The 19,098-nt window shown below is 41.0% G+C and overlaps 1 protein-coding gene across 3 annotated transcripts in view; it reads right to left on the bottom strand.

Annotated features, from left to right (window-relative positions):
* The window catches only part of RalGPS (Ral GEF with PH domain and SH3 binding motif), a 605,207-nt gene that overhangs the window by 253,469 nt on the left and 332,640 nt on the right, over window positions 1-19,098 (bottom strand). The window lies entirely within an intron of this gene.

Raw genomic sequence — 19,098 nt, 5'->3', positions numbered from 1 at the left:
AGAGCTGCCAGGAAGCGGTGCAGAGCGAAACAAAATTATTTCACATAGCGGTGACCTGCGCTGCCGGTCATGTTCGGCAACCCTCGGTCGTTTTCGTTTTATACACTGTTTCCTTCGGCCGAGTGTAACTTCGTGTGCAACGTAGACTACGTGTGTTTATGTCTTTTTCATAGGACGAATTAATGAGTGCAGTTTTCATTTTACGTCGGCCACTATGGGACCAAAAGAGCAAATTCTATCTACAAAGTTTGTTTTTGATATATGGACATGAACTACATGATTCCAATAAATAAATTCAATATTTTGTTCAATACCATTTATAACTGTAATCTTATGAATAAACATGCATGATACAAAATGTTATTTTTTTTTTTGCCAGGGGCTTTACGTCGCACCGACACAGATAGGTCTTATGGCGACGATGGGATAGGAAAGGCCTAGGAGTTGGAAGGAAGCGGCCGTGGCCTTAATTAAGATACAGCCCCAGCATTTGCCTGGTGTGAAAATGGGAAACCACGGAAAACCATTTTCAGGGCTGCCGATAGTGGGATTCGAACCTACTATCTCCCGGATGCAAGCTCACAGCCGCGCGCCTCTACACGCACGGCTAACTCGCCCGGTGATTCAAAATGTTAAAATGTACAAATTTTCACTTATAGTCTATAAAGTAATAAATAACATATTGTACAATCACTGGACTAGTTGTGTTATTTTAAGGAAATGTTCTATTAGCCTATAATGGATTGCGGACGAAATTTGACCCATCAACTTGCAGTCTGACTGGCAAGCTGCAGAATATAATCGAATGCAGAAATAGAAACCCTGAAATACTGCCGAAATTTATCTAGGTGTAAACGCAACTTCTCGTATAAACGACTGAATTCCCCGCTTTCTGGCCTATCCGTATTGACAGGATGAACATTCCATCGCCTTGGACTTCTGGCTGAATAATCTATATATATATATATAAAATAACTTGTCCTGACTGACTGACTGACTGACTGACTGACAGACTGATACATCATCGCCGAGCCAAAACTACTGGACATAAAGCAATGAAATTTTGGGCATAGATTCATATTAAGATGTAGGTGCCCGCTAAGAGAGGATTTTTGGATATTCCTTCGCTAAGGGGGTGAAAAGGGGATTGAAATTTTAAAATGAGTGTATCTATATCTCAAAACTTTTAAAGTTTACAGATGTAAAAATTGGTATTTAGAATCTTCTTTAAAAATAAGGAAACACGAATTTTTTTGTTTTCAGAAAATCCCATTAGGAGGGGTGAAAAACGGGTTGAATGCCTTTAAGCAGGATACTGGTACTTATATCTCAGAAAATGAAGATATTACAGACCTGAAAATTTGGTACTTTTGATCTCTCTTAAAAATAAAGAAACACGTATTTTTTTGTTTTTGCAAAATCCAATTAATGGGAGGGTAAAAAGGGGGTGAATTTTTAAAATGAGTGCATCTATATCACAAAACTTTTAAAGTTTACAGATGTAAAAATTGGTATTTAGAATCTTCATTAAGAATAAAGAAGCGTATTTTTTGTTTTCGGAAAATCCCAATAGGAGGGGTGAAAAGGGGTGAAAAATGGGTCGAATGCCTTTAATGAGGATACTTATATCTCAGAACCTGAAGATATTACAGACCTGAAAATTGGTATTTGGGATCTACTTTAAAAATAAAGAAGCAGATATTTTTTCGTTTTTGGAAAATCAAAATAATGGGGGGTGAAAAGGGGGGTGAATTTTTTTAAATGAGTGGGTCTACATCTTAAAACTTTAAAAGTTTACAGATGTAAAAATTGGTATTTAGAATCTCCTTTAAGATAAAGGAACACGTATTTTTTGTTTTCTGTAAATCTTAATGGGAGGGGTGTAAAAGGGTTGAATGCCTTTAATGAGGATATATATATCTCAGAAACTGAAGATATTACAGAAGTGAAAATTTGTATATGGGATCTCCTTTAAAAATAAAGAAACACGTATTCTTTTTATGGAAAGTCCAATTAATGGCGGTTAAACAGGAGCGACAAATTGGGGTGAATTTTTCGAAAGACTATTTCTACAGAATATCTGAGAAACGTAAAATGTTACAGACGTTAAAAGTGGGTATTTGGAATTTCCTGTAAATGTAAGGAAACATAGGTAATTTGTTTTTGGAAAGGGGAAATAAAAAGGGGTGAAATTTTAAAATGAAAATTTCTACAGTATATATCAAAAAACTTTACATGTTACAGAAGTGAAAAATGGTATTTTTTAATCTCTATTAAAAATATAGAAACGTATATTTTTAGTTTTCGAAAATACCACTTGGGTTGGGGGGGGGGGGTAAAAGTGACTGAAAATGGTGTTGATTTCTTTTAATTAGGCTACTGATATCTCAAAAATGAAGATGTTACAGACGTGAAATTTGATATTTGGAATGTGCTTTAAAGTAATGAAACACGTATTTTCGGAAAATGCAACGGGGGGGGGGGGTGTAAGAATCGAAAATTTAATTGACTTAATTGTATGAGAATACATACATCTAATAAAAATAAAGTTGTTTGAGACGTGAAAATTGGTATTTGGATCTCCTTTAAAAACAAAGAAAAACGCGTTTTGTGGGGGGGGGGGACAATCTTGCGGGACGGGAGTGAAAAGGAGTTGAATTCCTTTCACGAGGACGCATAAATAAGAAACTGAAGAAGTTAGAGTCGTGATAATTTGTATTTAGAAGATCCTTTACTATTAAAGAAACAAGTAATTTTTTGCCGGAAAATTCACTGGGGGGGGGGGGAGTGGGAAAGGAAGTGAAAAAAAAGTGAATTATTTTTATGGGAATACTTATATCTCAAAACTGAAGGTAATAGACGTGAACATTTGTGTTTGGAATCTCCTTTAAACATAAAGAAACACGCCTTCTTTTAATTTTTTTGGGGGGGAGGGGGTAAATAAACTTAACGGCGGTGGGGTGTAAAAGGAGGTGAGACCAATTGATTTTACTGTTCATAATGTACTTATAAGGAGCCTCCGTTGCTCAGGCGGCAGCGCGCCGGCCTAACACAGCTGGGTCGCGTGGTTCAAATCCCAGTCACTCCATGTGACATTCGTGCTGGACAAAACGGAGGCGGGATAAGTTTTTCTCCGGATACTCCGGTTTCCCCTGTCACCATTTATTCCAGCAACACTGTACAATATTTCATTTCATTTGTCATTCATCGATCATTGCCCCAGAGGAGTGCTTCGGCAGCCGGCACAATTCCTATTGTCGCCGCTAGATTGGGCTTTATTCATTCCATTCCTGACCCTGTCGAATGACTGGAAACAGGCTGTAGATTTTCGATGTACTTATTCTGATCATAAACCGATCATTTTTAATCTTTCCTGGGTTCGATTTCAACAGCCATCTTTTCTTTCGGAGAACGTTCTTAGATTACAGTAGACTCTCCTGGCATATAAATAAAAATGTAAACACATTTGAAATAAACGATAGGAATGAGACTGACCGACAAATTGTTCACCTTTATAATAAGGTCAATAATGCACGGAAGTATGTCATTCGTATCGCCAGAAATCCCGCACACTTGCCTACGAGCGACAATGGTGCTGGTCACATTGTCAAAGATGACAATGGCAGCAGATGTAATTTACCGCCAAGAAGCGGTCTTGCATCTTGCTGTGGGGTCCAGAACATCTAATAATAATAATAATAATAATAATAATAATAATAATAATAATAATAATAATAATAATAATAATAATAATAATAATGTTCTGGACCGTCGTCAAATTGTGCGGACCGCGCTGGAAACGGGTCATGGCCTGGTAATGACTACGAATACAGTCCGGCCGCGGGTTCAGTACCGCCAAGGCACCCAAGACGACACCACGCCGGATCTCCTTCAGGATTTGGTCCATACTAAGAATGCTTATAGGGAAAGATGGCAAAGATTTAGGGGCCCAACTGACCGCGTGGAATACCTAGACCTAGCTCGGGAAGTACGAAATCGATTGCTGGAAAGAAAGATTGAAAAATGTGAGGAACTTTGCCGTAATCTCTCAGAAAACGAGTCAGATCGCGAATTTTGGCGGATTCTCTCAGAAAACGAGTCGGATCGCGAATTTCGGAGGATTATATATAAAACGTTAAGCATTCAATTATAAATGTCAGTATAATACCGTAGCGAAGCACGGGTATCTTGCTAGTATAATAATATATAGCCGCATTACCACTTTCAAAACATGTCTGTTTACGAAACTTCGACAGAGACATTGATAACACACTGTAGAAGCTGCGATTAGATTCAGTAAACTCTGACATTGGGCAGTTCCTTCTGAACTGTGCACAGCACCGCTCTCCTCTCCCCACTCATCACCGCTCTACCACGTTCTACTATAAACGCAGACTTCTCTCTGTTCTCCTGTTCGCACTCCTTGCCGCTCACTATAAACGCAGACTAATGCTCGCCAGGCACATTTCGCCCGAACACGACGTATATTTCTAATGTATTATTTTGTTTAAGAATTTATACTTTAAAAATCGACTTTCTTATGATAATATTTATGCAAATGCAAGTGATAAGTATAGTTTAAAGGACAATTATTAAAATAATATAAAAGTTTTTTAGTAAATGATGTATATTATTTTTGTTTCTGATTTCTAAAGCGTGTCCGCCAGGCTCATTACACCCGCTGGCGTGGAAATGGAATTCCAATTTGACATTAAGTGGTATGGATTGTCCTGGCGTAAATATTTTGGGATTACGGGAAAACCGATCGTAGGTAGATAACGACGTAGGTGGTACGAAATGTCCTCAAAAATCAAGTGGTACGGGCTGTTCATGGTACGAAATGTCCGTACACCGAATGGATTTCATCCCGCGAAAGAAGAAAATGTATATAATTGACACTTCGACGTATATAGAAGACAATATAATTCTGGGAAAAAAGATACAAATATCCAGCGTCTTTTTTCTGCTTAACTAATGCTGTCACAGTAATGTTAACAGAGTTTCTACAGAAATACTACCTGGCAACATGCAGTGTTTGGGAGGGGTGATGGAGTGTAGCAGTAAACTGGCCTCATTCCTTACATTCAACGTCCTTCCTAAGTAGAGAACTTAATGCTCAATGCTGATTTAACAACATAACATTTTTAAGGAAAGGAAGTCGAAAATAACCAAACACAAAACGCGCGAATAATATGTTTTCAAAACATTTTTAGTCAAATACGACTTAATGTTAAAATATGGTAAAACATCCACTTATGACCAATAAAAACAGGGTCATCGTATTCATACATACTAGAAATGAATTTAATTCAACCTCAGTTTGTAAACATTTGATAAGCCTCCACAATAACTTACGGAAATATAACGTTAATATGACAACAATGACAAGCCACAAGAGGCGACATCGTGCTGAATGATCAGCAACATAACATGACACATTCTGCAGTTATTTTTGTTAAAAGGACTACCTACCTACTCGTTGTTCGTATGATGGACGCAGTTTGTCAAACCAGGGTTATGTTCCGGTTATTCGACCAATGATTGTGATATTTGCTGCGTAGTGAAGGTATAAACGTCTGACCATTCGAAGAATGAACATACCAGCAAAAGAAAAAAGGAGAGTTGACCATGCGAGGCGTGACAGGAAAGTGCAAGCAGATGGCGTAGTCTCCGGGGAATCACTACTTGTGTCAGGACGTATTCTGTGCGAGATAAATCTTATCTAACATAATTATAGACTGTCGGGAAGGATATTCCTGCAATGCTTGATTAAAATTCATTAGTAGAAGTTTAATTACTTACAGTGCACATTGTGTATTAAAATGACATAGTGTTCCGTTTCTAGTATCTCGAAGTGTGCGAGGAGAGATGAATGCGTGGTGCCAATAAGTCCTGCAGTAATGTCATTAAATAACGTCAATCAAATACATCGGTTTGTGAATCTGCACGTGATATCGCCAAGTAGTCATTGTATACAAACAGGTGGCGTTCCGCTAGTCACAGCACCGGAACTGTCACGCAATGGGATATGCTCCGACTGCTGCCAATAGGGAGAAAGTCGAGCGAGTTTCCAAAAAACACAGCCATCCGTTACTGCATGCTCTCACCGGCAGCTCCGAGCGACTTAACTCCTAAACTGACGAGTAACTAGAACACGTTGAAAACAGACCCACAAAAACTGAACGAACGAACTAACTATATCTGACGCTAGAACAAGAGAAGTAACTTACGAATAAATGAGAATGTGGAAAGAAGATTATGACACTAATCTCAGAGTCACTGGAACCCTCTAATGGTGTATCAGTCACTACTGTCAGCTTCCAAAGATATTGCTAAATTTCACACACAGTTGTCCACTATATCATCTTTTTCTGGCATGCTTGATATATGGTGCAAAACTTAACTCTACTCCGAGAGAACTGGCAATCAGATTTCGAGATCGCGTTCTATCGATATCAATGGCAGTTCGGACTGGTTGGATGTTTGCGATTCCACACACAACCACCACGTCAACTTAGAAGTTAGCATGAAAATCTTTGGTGGACTCACGAAATATCCGTTATTACAAAGATTTGTCTCCCATATGAACACTCGCAGCTGAAGTCCAAAAGATAGACAATCTTCCATCAATAGTAGGCCTAATACAGGAATGTATACATTAATAGAGTGCAGTGACCCGTCTCCAATAACAAAATGATTTTTCTCTTTAATTTAAAGAAATCTGATTTGAGAGTTTGTGATGTGGAGGAACTTTCTTTTCTAGATGCATTTCTATTTGTGAAATTTTTTTTAGCCCCTTTGCATCTAATGGCATCCTTCACGAGCTGCTGTTCCCATCCTCTCACTGAACGAGCCAATGCACAATCACTAAGTTAGAGTTTTCATTTTCACATTCATAATTTCAAGAGTCGTGTCAATTATTGAGAACTACTACGTAAGCCTATCTCCGACATTCTCTATAAAGTAATGGAACTTCTAAATGGGCTATTAATACAGTATATGTTACGAATAAAAGTTACACTTTCCGTCAACAGCCTCATACGCACTCACTCACTGCGGGGAGGTTTGGAATTTAATCCAGGCTTTTGGCACGCAATTATAAATTGTATACCACCACCTCCCCCACCCTACCGGCCAACACACTTTCAAGCAAAGGGACTCGAACCGGCTAAACACGGTGCACGCCTGCACGGCTTAACGATCATGGACACCACACTCGCTGTGCTTGGTGCTAGAGATAAAAGTGTTTTCATAGTATAGTAGTTATTAAACAAAACAGGCGATTAGCCCCGATACATGTTCACAATGCCCCTTTCCATGCACACACAACCAACAACAAAAGAAAAACACGAGACTCCTTGGGCATGCCATGAGATCCATCAGATACTCCCAAGGGAGGGTCACCACGGCAGTCCTACTCAGTCCCTACATGCCACGTCCATCGTCTCCATTTAATATTAAGAGACAAAATAAATAAAAAATAAAAAGATAATAATAATAATAATAATAATATGAGAAAGGACAAGCTAGCTACCTATTGCTACTGTCCGGCCGCGCCATCACCCCTGGTGAGAAAAAGGCCACCCTCCCAGTGATGGCACGACCGGCCCTACCCGTGGGGCCCAAAAGAGGACCCCAACTACCCCTACCAGATGGCTCCAGTTTTCTCACCATTCCATTTGCGGCCGGCCGCGTGGGGCTGAAACCGCTTTCGTCCTGTTCCCCGCCTCTCATCCCCGCATCATTCTTTGCGGTAGGCCCGTCCTACCCCATCCTCTTCTTACGACTATGTCTTCCTCTCCCTTACCCATTTACTAAACATAAATAGTGAGAAAACAGCACATGCCTACATATATACATAAGTTTTCATAACCCGCAATAAAAAAAAAATCATTTCACGGGAAAGTAGTGTTTTTCACTAAATTGTTCAAATATGATGGTCATCATTTCCACTGTTCTTGTAGCCTATATCTGGTACCAGTTTAGGTCTCTCGAACGATCCCGTTTTCTCCATATACAAAGGCAACAGAATTCACGATGTATGTCGTTCAACCTCCCGCCGATAGACATAGCTGTGTGCTTACGCCATCATGACGAATGAGACAATAACTTCGCTGACAGTATTTCCGTCGAGGAAACCCCGCTATTCATAAGAGAGGAGATTCAATGTATAATATTCAGAGAAGAGTGCAGCAAGTCCACTAGCCTACTCTGTACTTATTTATACTTAGTTGTCATATCGGGCAAGGTACGTAATAGCAATGTTTATTACGGCTGGGTGCAATTTCAATAAACTTAGCCTTTATCTCAAGTACCCTCCTGTCATTGTTCCCAATCATTCTTGCTACTTGCATGCCAGTTATTTCTTAAAAATAACATATGCTGAGTCATCCCGGCTTTTCGTCCGGTAGCTGACTTTTTTCGTACAGAATAGCGTTGATCGCTGCGAGTGCATTAGCTTTGCTGTTCCTCGATTCACTTTTTATTTTTAAATTTGAAAATTGTCTCCCATCACATCTACGATATCCCCTGCCTGACGTAAGGCCCGTCCCACCTCCCTTGGCCAAATCTTGTTCTCCTTCGATCCAGCCGGCCTAGAGAGTCTTTCATTTTCACGCTCTTCGTGCCTCTGTTGCCGATACCTTCATTTTTCGAGAGATTCTACCTCTTCTCATTAGTGTTAATAGAGAATGATTGTCCAGTTGTACTTGCTCTTAAAAGAGAAATCACCACCACCAATTTTGTATTCCCGACCTGCCACTGTTGTTGTCTACTCGCACCACTTACGTCTTGGAAATAGTAATTTTCATACCATACTCGCTGTAACTATTTTCAAGCTCCAAGATACTGCATTGCTGGCTTTCCGCACCAAGTCTCTTCAGCGAAAGTCAAATTGCTTATTTTACATTTCCACCCAGCTGATTAATTATTTTAAAATTTGCTTTACGTCGCACCGACACAGATAGATCTTAGGCGACGATGGGATAGGGAAGGGCTAGGATTGGGAAGCACACAGTCGTGGCCTTAAGTACAGCTCGACCAATGTCTGGTGTGAAAATGGGAAACCACGAATTAATTAACTGATGCTTGAATTTGGAAGAAAGCGGCAGTGATTTACACGTTACGTCCAATTTCTAGGGTGAGATTCGAACCTAATTCTCTCTACAGGGGAGGGGGTAAGAGGATGAATGACATCGTCATTAGATTCAAACTAAGGCGGCCGCGTTCGATTCCCGACCAATGCATCTGTGGTACGCATTCCATGTAAAATTAAAGACCTTGAGCTATCAACAGTCACAAACCGTATGCACTTCGTATCGAAGGAGGGTTACTTTAGGTATCCGTCCGTCTCTTCTTGTAGATAAGTTCCCTAGGGCCGTGAAGGCAGCCTCGACTTCCAGTAGCTCCGGCCACTACCGGTAACATTAACAAGAGTACTACATTACTGCTCGTGGCCTGTCACAGCAATAGCTGCGAGGAAAGGCATGATACAGGAAGCGTGAGAACTCCTCTATCGGGTGGTATCGTGGAGACAACTTTCAGTTAACTATAACGACCGAAGCATTGTATTATTCAAATAAATGATTATTTTACGCAAATAAAGGGCTTAATGAAATAAATAAAATGTTTCTAGTAATCCTGAGGCAGAGACCTTTCTTTTGATTATAACACATAGGTGTTAGTACTGCGGCTTTCTCACAATATTGTGTTACACGTTCAAATTATATACATAGAAGATGACATTGTTCAAGTACAAAGGGTTCAGGAAAAACGGTTTTCCTATTGTGGATATAATGGGATATAATGGCTTGCATGTGCCAAGGTTTCTCATACATACAGTGACACTATTTTGTATGCCGTGCTAAATATGCAGAACTGATAGGTATTATTATTATTATTATTATTATTAATCATTTATATGTATAAATTCTCAGATCCTCCGTGGCTCAGACGGCAGCGCGTCGGCCTCCCACCGCTGGATACCGTCGTTCAAATCCCGGTCACTCCATGTGAGATTTGTGCTGGACAAAGCGGAGGCGGGACAGGTTTATCTCCGGGTACTCCGGTTTTCTCTGTCATCTTTCATTCCAGCAACACTCTCCATTCTCATTTCATAGCATCTATCAGTCATTAATAAATCACTTTGGGAGTGACGACCCCATCGTACTAATTTCATTACATCCCTACATTCATTCATGGCGTTTAACAATTCATTATTTCAGGACTGGAACGGGCCAAGAAGTTTAGTCCATTTGGTTGAAGGTAAATCACGTTCTTCAAGCCATAGACAAAACATATGGTAGAATAATGACGACTTGCCAGTTATGTTGTGCGACAGAAAATAGGTAAAGCGGGCAGGGGCGATTATATAGACATGCATGGTGGACGTAACAAAAATGACCCTGGAATATAAAGCTGTATTTATCACTTGGCTAATATATCGATAGTTAGTGCCATATTATTTATAATTCACAAGAGTTTCTTTGTAATTTCTAAACAGTACTATAATTTAGTTCTGCGAATGAGTAAATGTATTCAGATCAGTCACGCGTGCTGTGATTTCTGGTTTCTAGGACTTCGGGCTCAAGGCAGAATGAACTGCGAACAATCAAAACTAAATCATTCATGACAAACAGCAGTGATGAGAAAGACCGTGTGTTAATTTTACCAGACAAAACAACGGAATTATCTTGAGATAAATATAGAGCCTCCATAAGCTCCAGCGACAGTTCAGTCATCTGTAAAACCTCCATTAACCGGAATACCGTTGACCCCATGGCACAAGAGCCCCGAATGGCCAAAGCCGATCAAGCGACCGCTGCTCAACCCCAAGACATGCAGATTACGAGGTGCCATGTGGTCAGCACGACGAATCTTCTGGGCCGTTATTCTTGACTTTTCAAAACTAGGCCGCTACCTTAACTGCAGGTAACTCCTCAATTGTAAACACGAACCAGCCACTCAGATCCAGGTAAAATCCCTAACCTGGCCGGGTATCGAACCCGGGACCTCCGGCACGCTACCTCTAGACCTCGGGGCTGAATATGTTAGTGTTTTGTGCTGTCACTAAGTGTACTGAATGGTCTCGACCATGCCAATGAAACGGAAGCAGATCGGGATAACCATTCAAAAAAATGGGAAGAGTCGCAAGAATAAAGGATAAATTCTGCAAACAATAAATGTAGAATACGGCGTTGGTATCTGTACTGCATCAGACTGGATTACAATAAAAATAAACTTAAAGAACATGCTTCTTCAAAGATGCCTATTTAAAAGAAGAGGAACAGAACGATGCTCTATTGTAAAGGTCACTCAACAACAAGAAAACAGAGTGGCCTTATTCTCATACTATTATAACTTAAATGCAGTCATTCGAAACAATTATTTCAATGTAAGCTGCTTTATGAGTCATTTGGTACCATTTGGCACCAAAACTCACAATTTCCTTATTATTCGAAATCGTGTTGATTTCGATCAACAGAGGATGCGTGGTAGATATCTCCGCAAATGAATGTAACTGGCAACTAATTGTGTACCACTTTTATCTCTCTCTGATCTTTACACCCTGGCCTGGATCCGTACAGCTGATCATGTGGAATGGATGGAAGGTAACATGAGACGGTATCCTGTTACGTCACTGGCTGGTACGACACGTCACGTGTTTACAAACGAACAGCAAACTGCAAGGGATCAGGATTGACACATACATTTTTATTACATTCATCATAACTACTTTGTAAAAACCCTCTCTTTCCTTCTTGAATTCCGGATTATGAAGTCGAAGGAACAGCACTTTCCAAGGTACTCACAACTAGAAACTAGAAAGCAGTCTGTGGTAATCATGGCCAAAGTTGCCAGATGGGGGGAAATTTCCCCTCGGCGAAAGGGAAAAATAAGAGAGAAGTTACAGCGAGGTGAAAGACGAGCAACTTTCTTAATTTTTAAAATGTAAGGTTATTTCATATGTGCACGTTTAAACCTCTATATGACAGATTATTTCAGAATGCAGGCGATGACGTAGTATAACAAGTGGTGACGGTATTTTTTGATGAAGACAACATTCTGAAATAGTGATACCTGAAAATAATTAACATTTAACCATACCCTATGATTTAACAAAAGGAAACAAGGTGTGGCTTGGGTAAATCAACAATACATTCTAGTTCTAAGTCTTAACGTACGGGAATTTACTTACGCTCGCCTGGTGGCCACCATCCTTAAAGTGTCAAGTCCGTATGGGCTGACACCGTGGTTAACCAGTTCGAGTCCCCTTGGTCGAAAAAAAGTCACCGTCAGAAAGTGGCCGGCAGGTGAAGTGGTGGTATACAATTTCTCACGATGTTGATGCTTTCTGTTTAAAGGGGCCTAACATCTAGGTCATCGGCCCCTAATGGTACGAAATGAGAGGAAATGTAATGACGATTTAAAAGTCCAAAATTCACCCAATGACCAGAATTCAAAACGTGATGATGAAGAATGAATGGATGAATATGAATTTATCCATTTACTAGAATTCAAAAAGACGACGATGGACAATGATTATGAACTTGAAACAAACAGTGGATCCGACCCTCAATGCCCCACCTTCCAAGAAACTATCTTAAAACAATAGTATATACTAACCAAAGGGCTACTTCCGAAGCATAATCCTGAATCAATGGTACTTGATGTCTAAAGGGGTCCGAAATCCAGGTCAACGGCCCCTCAAATGTTACTTACCGCTAGTTAAGTAGAACCACGGTATTTGTCATGTAGCGGTACTAATTACAAGTAAGTAGACTCACGGTGTTCAACACATTGCGGCACTACTCACAGATAACGCAGACCTATGGTGTTTCTCACATAATGGCGCCACTCGTAGGCAACGCAAACCCATGGTGTTCCTCACATATTTGTATTAATCAGAGAGATCCGTACTATCCCGTGGTGTTCTTCACATAATGGGTACTAATCAAAAGCAAAGTAAGCCCGTGGTGTTGCGCATATAGTGGTACTAATCACGGATAGTGTAAACCCAGTGATCCACCCACTGTTGCTACTAATCACAAACCTATTGTGTAGCTAATATAGTGGCACTACTCGCAGTAAAGGCGACTCATGGTGTTCCTCTCATGATGGTTCTAATCGCAAGTAGCCTCATGGTTCTAATTCAATCATCCCATGGTCGCCCCTTTCAGTCGCCTCTTACGACAGGCAGGGGATACCGCGGGTATAGTTTTTGTCTGCGTCCCCCACCCAGAGGGAGTTATACAATTTCTAATCACTAGATTGCGTGCCAAAACTTGGATTCAATTACGAACTTCTCTGCAGTGTTCAGATGGAGTGAGGCCGTATGACGCTGTTTATGGTGATTTATCCGTCGGATGGAGACGTTAAGCCTTAAACAGACCTCTTGATGGCATTAAACAGTAGTAGGCTATGTGCTGTCATCGGATTTCACCTTCTCCCCTGCTACAATCGCATAACAGTCATAATTTCACCTCTAACTCCTCTGATGAGGCTGACGTCAGGAAGGGCACCCGGTCGTAAAATCCGCTATGAAGATTCACATCACTTCATACCTGACATACAGGACAAGGGTCGGACATACTACATATAGTGTTTATGCACAAAGAACGAACACTGCGCGATGTTTGCATTTTCAAGACTGGTGATGAAAGAGAAGAAATTTTTAGCCATTTTCAGCACTTGCTTGGTGTGAAAATGGGAAACCGCGAAAAACGATCTTCAGGGCTACGGACAGTGGGGTTCGAATCCACTATCTTCCGAATGCACTAACCACACGGCCAACTTGATCACCATAGTTTCCATGGATCGTTTATTGACAGGTATAAAATGTGTTAGGTGGAAATGTAGTAAGCAGTTTGGCCTATGGAAGACTGGGCAGAAAACCCGCAATCTTAATATGCGAGTTTAATATGAAAATTGGAATTCTTCTCCTTTTTCTTCAGCGTTTGTCCCACCTTCTGGCGGAGTGCGCTACACAGATTCGTGGCCTCCATTAGTTCTGTCCTGGGCCATGACAGTTGTGGAGGGTATCGGCCCATCGCTGTTTTGGTCGTCCTTTTGGTCTCCTACCGGCGACTTGTAACAGGTAACACATCTTCGCGATGTTACATGTCCAAACCATCGTAGACGACTCTCACGCATTTTTTTCTTGAGTAGGTGCAATGTCAAATCTCTCCCTGACGGATTCATTGGAGATGCAATCCAATTTAGCGACGCCATCTGTCCACCTTAGTCTCCAAGACACACGGTCGACGCCCTGTCTCAGTCGTGACACACAAGTCGGATCGGTCGATAATCAACACATTCAGCTGAGCTTCCCTTCATTTTGAAGATGGGTACGGTGATGCCCCGTTGCCAATCGCTCCGTGTTCGATCCTCTTTAACGATCTGCTCGAAGAGTCGTGCTAACCATTCTGCCGCATCCCACTGTTGAGAGTACAGTACCAGAGTTCTGCTGGAAGAAAGTCTGGGTCAGTAGCTTTCCCCGGCTTCATTTCTTTCAAAGCACCCTTGACCTCTTCGATATCAATGTCTCTGACAGGTCCTTCACAACAGCAGTGACAGATTGGTGGACGAAGAAATCCCTCATTTGAGATCTTCTCTAAGTAGCTACGCCAGGGTTCTCTAATCTTCTTCCAATCAACTAATAAGTTTCCTGTTTCATCGTTGATACGTTAGAAGCGCTGGATGTCTTGTGTTTTGCGATGCCTCTCTTTGGTGAGTCGGTATAATTCCCGCTCGCCCGCTCGCGTGTCTAGTTTTGTATAAAGATCTGCAAAATGTGCTGAATTTGTTGTAGCTACAATCTTCTTTGCAACAGTACGGGGTATCTTGTAGGCATTCCAACGAGACGGTGTGTAGTCGGAAAGAACCTCATTGTAAAGCGGTTTCTTCTTTCGTGCTATGACCTCGTTACTCCACAACTATGTATCCTTGTCAATTTTTCGCCGTCCTGGTTTTGTTGATTAGACTGACTGATGTCAATAGGAGGTCTGAATATCAGATCGCATATACAAAACTGGAACAGGTGGATTCTTGAAAACCAGAAATCTGTAGCTTGGATATTGAGCAATGCCGTAAACATAATTTACAAAATTATTTATTACTGCCCAGCACTCATGCAGTGTAAGAATAAGGTTAGTATACAGCGCTGAAACAAAATACTGATATTTATCACCATATCACGTTTTATCCTTGTCCTATAAAATATCGCCGAACGATTTATGGTGTAGTTTCCTCGAGAGATTTTTGAAGGGCGATTTTAAACTGTACTGTATGTCTAACCACACAACGCTATCCTCACACGGCCTATTAACCCATGGAATTATATCGCTGTTCCTCTATAATATGCGGCCGAGAAACACTTAATTGGCACTCTATGTCATTGCTGCGGGCATTATCTCTGGTGGCGCGCACCTTCGTCGCCAGCAGCACAATCCAATGTCTTTGTTGGTAAGCGGTACATCTACTTCAGAATATAGCTGAACCATACAATCATCATCATCATCATCATCATCATCATCATCATCATAGATCCTCACGTCCAAAACACGACATTGTGCAAAACGATGCATATTTCTTGTTTAGTTATCTTGACGAAATTCTAAGGAAGTCTTCGTTAGATAAACGACTGTGTGCATCAGTTGTCTGCTGATAACACTAACCATGTATGATTTTAAACAAGGGTACTTCAAAAGCGTTCAATGAAACTTTACCCTTACTAACACACAGTATACACCGATGACCACCTCGACCAGGGATCTAATACAACAACAACAACAACAACAACAACAACAACAACAATAATAATAATAATAATAATAATAATTTCGTGTGGATACTTCTAGCCGAGTGCAGCCCTTGTAAGGCAGACCCTCCGATGAGGGTGGGCGGCATCTGCCATTTGTAGGTAACTGCGTGTTATTGTGGTGGAGGATAGTGTTATGTGTGGTGTGTGAGTTGCAGAGGTGTTGGGGACAGCACAAACACCCAGCCCCCGGGCCACTGGAATTAACCAATGGAGGTTAAAATCCCCGACCCGGCTGGGAATCGAACCCGGAACCCTCTGAACCGAAGGCCAATACGCTGACCATTCAGCCAACGAGTCGGACATCTAATACGATGTATGGCGGCCACTCTTCGAGGCATCGATTCAACCAGGTGGCGGAAGGTGGTGCTACCATAAGCGCTACAGCAGGTTCTCCAGTTGGTGTACACTACTGGGCGGTGGTGACGAGCCACTCATAATTCAAACCACATATCAAAGACTCTTCCCACGATACATACAAGACATACATCATCATTATAGACTGTTATGCCTTTCAGCGTTCAGTCTGCAAGCCTCTGTGAATTTACTAAACGTCGCCAAAATCCTCTATTTGCAACTAGTGCTGTCGCCTCATTTAGTTCTATACCTCTTATCTTTAAATCGTTAGAAACTGAGTCTAACCACGTAGTCTTGGTCTCCCTCTACTTCTCTTACCCTCCACAACAGAGTCCATTATTCTTCTAGGTAACCTATCCTCCTCCATTACCCTCACATGACCCCACAACTGAAGCCGGTTTATGCGTACAGCTTCATCCATCGAGTTCATTCCTGAATTAGCCTTTACCTCCTCATTCCGAATACCCTCCTGCCAATGTTTCTACCTGTTTGTATCAGCAATCATTCTCGCCACTTTCATGTCTGTTACTTCTAACTTATGTGTACCGGGAGGTACACCTCAACTTCCGGTCATTCAAAATAAGCGCCTTAATGAACTCCTCTATTGACCAAAAGGTGAAACTGATACTACATGAACTTGGAACTTTAATCAGAAGATGTCACTACTGAAATATTAAGTAATTGCGTTTTTGTGAAGTTTCCTAAACTGATTGGATTTCTCTTCTTTTGTTTCGCTACACATCAAGAAGTTTGGACATTTTTCCATAGATGACACTACCAAAAACTCTGATCATGCACTCTGGTGCAAGGTGGAAGAACTTATAACTTAAAGAAGTTTCGTATTTCTAGGTTTTCATAACTGAATCTATGTTCATTTATTTTTGGGTTGGCAACACTTTTTTTCTTTCCACCAGTTTTGAATCTGGCCAATCATGAATTTCTGTAATTAATTTTCAACCAATCCGGCATTTCTTGTTCACTTTGAATTTGCCAATAAAATTGAGAGGGTGGGTCCGGATTAGTCCTGAATTCTCTCGAACCTTCCCTTAGGGTATATAAACTGCGGCTTTTCTGGCTACCTTGTCTATTGATCGTCGTCTTTCTGAGTGTGTGTGTTAAGGCAGGAGGCGGGACGCCTCTATCTTCGGCAGGCAGTACATCAGCCGGGTAATGACCACCTAAATTCAATCTTTCTTGCTGTTTCCGCATACTTATCCGAGGGGAAGGTCCGAATTTCTATGTAATCGTTTTAATGTAAACTTCTTCCTTTTCATGTGAAATTTCATAAAATCTTTAACTGTAAATCGGGGATAGAGAGTGAGTTACCCTCTCGAGCTCCCCTTCATCTTGGTTTGAGGTGACTACGTTTTCGTAACCGTTTTCTTCCTGTAATGTATTCAAGTTATTTCCATGCGAGCCACCTCAGTAGTTTGGGATTAGCCCCAGTTTCATCGGCCGAGAGCCCTGTAGGTTTTTAACATTTCATTATCTGGGAGCGCAGTGGACGCCTCCATTCAGTTTGTGTTCGGGCCATTTATTTAACTTGTTCTTTTCCGCAAAGGCCCGGTAGGTTGGGTTCTAGATATCCCTGCGAAAAACTATTTCAATTTGTAAATCGCGTCTTGAGAGGCCAGAGATTGTAGGATGTTGATGTAATGTTGCCTTGAGTAGGCTGGAAGAAACCGAGAGCCTGTAAGCTCTTTTCAAAGTTTTGTAATAGTGAAGGGTGCTTCTGGAAGGCTAGATATCGTAATTTTGGGAGCAAGTCCACTTGAATTAGGGGATTTCTGCCCCTGACTAAATTATTCCTCATTTCGAATTGTAAAATTTGGTAAACTTGAGCTCGTAGCTCAGAAACTGTAAATCGATGGCTTGAAACCCAAACTTGTTAAATTCCCTATTCTTGGGGTGTTCCACCCTGATCCCTATTCTTGGGGTGTTCCACCCTGATTTGGCATTGTACCTGAGCTATTATTGTTATCCAAGTGAAAATTTATTAAGTGAGAAGTTGTTAAGTTTATTAAGTTTGTTGTTTTGGAAGAAATACAACCTTCAGTTCAAGTTTTAAATTGATTTTGATATTGTAGATAGACCCATTCACCCCAGCACCTTCTTTAACCTCTTTCTGCTCCACGGGTATCCCCGTAACATTATGAATAAGATATCCTGAGTCCACCCAGCTTTCGCTCCCGTAAAGCAAAGTTGGTCTGAAAACAGACCGATGTAAAGATGGTTTCGTCTGGGAGCTGACTTCCTTCGTACAGAATACTGTTGACTGCAACTGCGAGCTCACTGCACTAGCTTTACTACACCTTGATTCAATATCACTTACTATATTAAAATCCCGGGAGAACACACAACCTAAATACTTGAAATTTGAAATTATCGACCTGTTATAGCTTTGTATCACCAATCTGACATTCAATTCTGTTGAATTTCTTACCTACTGATATCAATTTAGTCTTCGAAGGGCTATATTTTATACCATACTCATTGCACCTATTTTCAAGTTCCAAGATATTAGACTGCAGGCTTTGGGCACAATCTGCCATTAAGACCAAGTTGTCAGCATAGGCCAGACTGCTTACTAAATTTCCACCTAACTGAATCCCTCCCTGCCATGTAAACTACGAACTGCAAAGGTGAAAGGTTACAGCCTTGTCTAACCCCTGTAAGTACCCTGAACCAGAACTAATTTTACCATCAATACTCACTGAAGCCCAATCGTCAACATAAATGCCTTTGACTGATTTTAATAATCTGCCTTTAATTCCATAGTCCCCCAGTATGGCAAACATATTTTCCCTCGGTACCCTGTCATATGCTTTCTCTAGATCTACGAAACGTAAACACAACTGCCTATTCCTCTCGTACCACTTTACAATTACCTAGCGTATACTGAAAATCTGATCCTGACAGCCCCT

This window comes from Anabrus simplex, chromosome 1 (genome assembly GCF_040414725.1).
Source record: "Anabrus simplex isolate iqAnaSimp1 chromosome 1, ASM4041472v1, whole genome shotgun sequence".
Lineage (NCBI taxonomy): Eukaryota > Metazoa > Arthropoda > Insecta > Orthoptera > Tettigoniidae > Anabrus > Anabrus simplex.
The sequence above is the reverse complement of the archived record's forward strand: the minus strand, read 5'-3'. Positions and strand labels throughout refer to the sequence as shown.